Genomic DNA, 5,252 nt, shown 5'->3' on the forward strand with positions numbered 1-5,252 from the left:
CAACAGGACGTGGATCTACTGAAGGTGAGAGGGGATCAGAAACCTATAGAACTAGAGCAGCAATCCACCCACAGGGGCTTGATCCCAGAGATAGAACGGGTTCAGCAGGACAGGGAGTTACTAAAAATCCCCCCTTGCTCCCAAAGGTACAGAGAAAGGAAACCTATAAATGGTGGCCTACATGAACTGCCTTTCCCTTCTGTGAAGAAACAGGATGAAGCATTTGTAAACATGTATAAGCAAAATAGTTCTAAAGTCAAAAATAGTAAATTACCATTTAGAACTAACTTTGCTGTTTGGGACTCCAAGTCCCATAATCCCAAGAGTACTGGGATGAAGAAGATGGCTGAAGACCAATGCAGACCTGAAAGTCAGGCAATTAGGCTTAACAGCATACCCGAGGGAGGCGGAGAGGCTTAAAAAGCTTCTTCTTGTGTAGGCCATTAGTTGTGGTTGTGGCTGGAGGGGCAGTGGCAGTTGTAGCAGCAGCAGAAGCAGCTGGGGCAGGAGAAAGTGGCAGAGGAAAGCACGTTGCTGGCAGAATCCACAGAGGTGGGAGGAAAGAAAGGACACAAGGATTATTCCAGTTACTAGTCCTGAGTTGGTCCTTTTCCCCCAAAGCCTGGATTGCAGAGGTTGCGCAGCGGGAAGCTTAAGATTTGAAAGCTTTACCCCATGTGAACCTTATTTTAGAGATTTCACAGCAAGAAGCATCCAGCACACCATGCCTGGAGGCTGGCATGCTCCAGGGGGTCATGGTGAGCTGATCTCCATGCCTCTGGGGTGGGACCGAAGGCAGCTTGCTGAGGGAAGTATGCCGAGCCGAGAACACCACTGTAGTAGAAGTCCAGCAGCCTGTGTCAGTGGCCCAAGAGGCCGGTGAGTGTTTCTGCGCATTCTCAAGCCTTCAGGCATTGTCAGGCAGGCAATTGTAACCAGTTGCTTTCACTCGCGAGGGAGTGAAATTGACTGAAGCTGACCGGAGCGTGTCAGACAATGGAGTGCAACAATTGTAGCACTCGCGTATAGACGAATACGCTGTGGAAGGAGGTTTTGAACATTATAAATGATTAAAAAACAGCTTTAACAAAATTAATAAGGGTTGCGTGTGCCTAAAAGTGATTTTAACACGAAGACCAAGCCTGAGTAAAGTCACAATAACAGTGTATCCTGTGAAACCGGGTATTAAACCTCAATATTGTGACCCAAAGAAAACAAGCATTACAATAAGCCAAGAGTTGGACAAGCATTGCCCTCAGCCAAATGAAGCTAAAGTAAAGGTTTCTTTGAGAATAACTGTTGTTAGCAGAGGAAAAGAGGCTAATATAACATCTTTAAAGGTAGAACTTGTAAATGAATGACTATGGTGTGAAAGGAACAGCAACTAGTCATGAATTAACATTGTCAAAGCCAATAGAGGTTGAATTGAAAGTACTTGGTTTGTGGCTTAACAAAAAGACAAGAGTGGTTGAAAAGTGGCCCTATAAGAAAGTTGATGTTCAGGAGATAAAGAGACATTGCTTGCGGTAGGGGAGGCATGGTATCACAAGTATGACACTGACACAATGGGTACAATTTGTAAAACCTTTATTGAAATGTTTACGGTTGGAGAAACTCCAATTCTGCCCTATAACCAAGATGGGAGTAGTCTCGACCATCAAATAATTAATACTGTAGTCCTAGTGGAGTCTGTCAAATCAAAATGACCTATGTTAACAAAACCTAATGCCTGCCCTATTCTTTGTATAAAAGTGTAAAAAGGAAAAATGTATGCGAAAGGAAAATCAATGTTCAAATAAGTAAGTGTGGTTGAACAAGCTCTCCTCCTCATATTAAACCTCCCAGAATAAGGCTGTCCCTGTAGGCAGGATGACACACTCTGGCGCAGCGTCTATAAAAATAAACAGTTCACCACGTGGATCGAGGCCCGCCTGATCTTCCACGTTTAAGTCTCTTTTCTTTGACTTCAAAACAAGGTTACATCCAAAACAGTTCACGAAGGTCCCCCTCTGCCGAGCTCAGAACTCACAAAAAATAAAGATCAACACAAAGAAGTAAGGGGCTCCTTTCCCCAAGCTTGTCTCACTTTGGGTCTCCCTCTGTCGGGCTCGGACCCCTCTAAATATGTAATTCAACACGAACAAGCAAAGAGGCTCCCTTCCCCAAGCTTATCTCACTTCGGGTTTCCCTCTGTCTGGCTCGGACCCCTTTTCAGAATGTCTCTTCAATGCAAGCAAGTCGAAGACTTTAGATTGTGCGATGGATTTAACTATGACCTTCACAGGACCACTTCGACTAAATGTCACTTGGAGTTCTCTTCTTTATTTCACTTTTGCTGATCATACGCTTATGTTTCAAACAGTTCACTTGTAACGGAGACTTTCGACTGGGCTACTTCCTTTCACCTGACCACTCCGTTACATAGTATCGCTGTCTTTGCAGCTACTTGTTCACTTTAAAGTTCATTCAGAGGTCTGCCTTTCCTCACGTTTCATTCACACGCATGCAGCCTCCACTTGCGATAAATGTTGCTACTTCAAAAACCTCTTAACACACACCGGTCTTTCAGATCGCTTTCCTAACACACCGGCTGTGTGTTTCTGTTCTGGATTTTTACAATTTTCAGTTCATGAGTCCAGGTTAGTACTACAGGCTTGACCTCGCCTCCCCAACTCGTCCGTTCACCCAGGATGGTCTCTGGTGGCCTCGGAACACAATGCAATCTTCACTTGTGGGATCTGGCCTTCTCCACGTGTCATCCGCCGCCTGTTGGAGGCAACGACCTCTGGTAAGGAACTCTTGGGGTTTCCGTCCCGCTGCTTCCGTCCCTCGGTCCGTCGTTCTGCTCCAGTAGGCTTACCTTCTTCCCAGAAGTCCTGCTCGTACTCGTGTTCCGCCTTGCTCAGAGTGTGTCTCTGGGTGCTGCCTTTTATTTGTATGAGGAGAGCTAATCGGTATCAGGTGTATGCATTTAGCATTGAGTACCTGACTTTGCCTGACCCTATTAGCGGGACATGTCCAGTGTGTGTAAGTGGATGTTGTTACTGTCAGCCACCCTCTGCACAGTGTTTTTGTAAAAAGGGGGAAGGCGGGTTGGGACCTCAGAGCATCCTAAAACATAGGATGGGTTGGAAGTAGAAGTCCTGGTATAAAGTGACCCAGGCAGAAGTGGAAGTGGAGGCCCTGGTATAAAGTGACCCAGGCAGAAGTGGAAGTGGAAGTCCTGGTATAAAGTGACCCAGGCGGAAGTGGAAGTCCTGTTATAAAGTGACCCAGGCGGAAGTGGAAGTGCTGGTATAAACTGATCCAGGCAGAAGAGGAAATGGAAGTCCTGGTATAAAGTGACCCAGGCAGAAGTGGAAGTGGAAGTCCTGGCATAAAGTGACCCAGGCAGAAGTGGAAGTGGAAGTCCTGGTATAAAGTGACCCAGGCAGAAGTGGAAGTCCTGGCATAAAGTGACCCAGGCAGAAGTGGAAGTCCTGGCATAAAGTGACCCAGGCAGACGTTGAAGTGGAAGTCCTGGTATAAAGTGACCCAGGCAGAAGTGGAAGTGGAAGTCCTGGCATAAAGTGACCCAGACAGAAGTGGAAGTGGAGACCCTGGTATAAAGTGACCCAGACAGAAGTGGAAGTGGAAGTCCTTGTATAAAGTGACTCAGGCAGAAGAGGAAGTGGAAGTCCTGGTATAAAGTGACCCAGGCAGAAGTGGAAGTGGAAGTCCTGGTATAAGGTGACCCAGGGAGAAGTGGAAGTGGAAGTCCTGGTATAAAGTGACCCAGACAGAAGTGGAAGTGGAAGTCCTGGTATAAAGTGACCCAGACAGAAGTGGAAGTGGAAGTCCTGGTATAAATTGACCCAGGCAGAAGAGGAAATGGAAGTCCTGGTATAAAGTGACCCAGGCAGAAGAGGAAGTGGAGACCCTGGTATAAAGTGACCCAGGCGGAAGTGGAAGTGCTGGTAAAAAGTGACCCAGACAGAAGTGGAAGTGGAAGTCCTGGTATAAAGTGACCCAGACAGAAGTGGAATTGGAAGTCCTGGTATAAATTGATCCAGGCAGAAGTGGAATTGGAAGTCCTGGTATAACGTGACCCAGGCAGAAGTGGAAGTGGAAGTCCTGTTATAAAGTGACCCAGGCAGAAGTGGAAGTGGAAGTCCTGGTATAAAGTGACCCAGGCGGAAGTGGAAGTCCTGGTATAAAGTGACCCAGGCGGAAGTGGAAGTGCTGGTATAAAGTGACCCAGGCAGAAGTGGAAGTGGAAGTCCTGGTATAAAGTGACCCAGACAGAAGTAGAAGTGGAAGTCCTGGTATAAGGTGACCCAGGCAGAAGTGGAATTGGAAGTCCTGGTATAACGTGACCCAGGCAGAAGTGGAAGTCCTGTTATAAAGTGACCCAGGCAGAAGTGGAAGTGGAAGTCCTGTTATAAAGTGACCCAGGCGGAAGTGGAAGTCCTGGTATAAAGTGACCCAGGCAGAAGTGGAATTGGAAGTCCTGCTATAACGTGACCCAGGCAGAAGTGGAAGTGGAAGTCCTGTTATAAAGTGACCCAGGCAGAAGTGGAAGTGGAAGTCCTGTTATAAAGTGACCCAGGCGGAAGTGGAAGTCCTGGTATAAAGTGACCCAGGCGGAAGTGGAAGTCCTGGTATAAAGTGACCCAGGCGGAAGTGGAAGTGCTGGTATAAAGTGACCCAGGCAGAAGTGGAAGTGGAAGTCCTGTTATAAAGTGACCCAGGCGGAAGTGGAAGTCCTGGTATAAAGTGACCCAGGCAGAAGTGGAATTGGAAGTCCTGGTATAACGTGACCCAGGCAGAAGTGGAAGTGGAAGTCCTGTTATAAAGTGACCCAGGCAGAAGTGGAAGTGGAAGTCCTGTTATAAAGTGACCCAGGCGGAAGTGGAAGTCCTGGTATAAAGTGACCCAGGCGGAAGTGGAAGTCCTGGTATAAAGTGACCCAGGCGGAAGTGGAAGTGCTGGTATAAAGTGACCCAGGCAGAAGTGGAAGTGGAAGTCCTGGTATAAAGTGACCCAGGCGGAAGTGGAAGTCCCGGTATAAAGTGACCCAGGCGGAAGTGGAAGTGCTGGTATAAAGTGACCCAGGCAGACGTGGAAGTGGAAGTCCTGGTATAAAGTGACCCAGGCGGAAGTGGAAGTCCTGGTATAAAGTGACCCAGGCGGAAGTGGAAGTGCTGGTATAAAGTGACCCAGGCAGAAGTGGAAGTGGAAGTCCTGGTATAAGGTGACCCAGGCAGAAGTGG

The sequence above is a fragment of the Ambystoma mexicanum genome, chromosome 13 (genome assembly GCF_040938575.1).
Source record: "Ambystoma mexicanum isolate Mex_15411 chromosome 13, UKY_AmexF1_1, whole genome shotgun sequence".
Taxonomy (NCBI): domain Eukaryota; kingdom Metazoa; phylum Chordata; class Amphibia; order Caudata; family Ambystomatidae; genus Ambystoma; species Ambystoma mexicanum.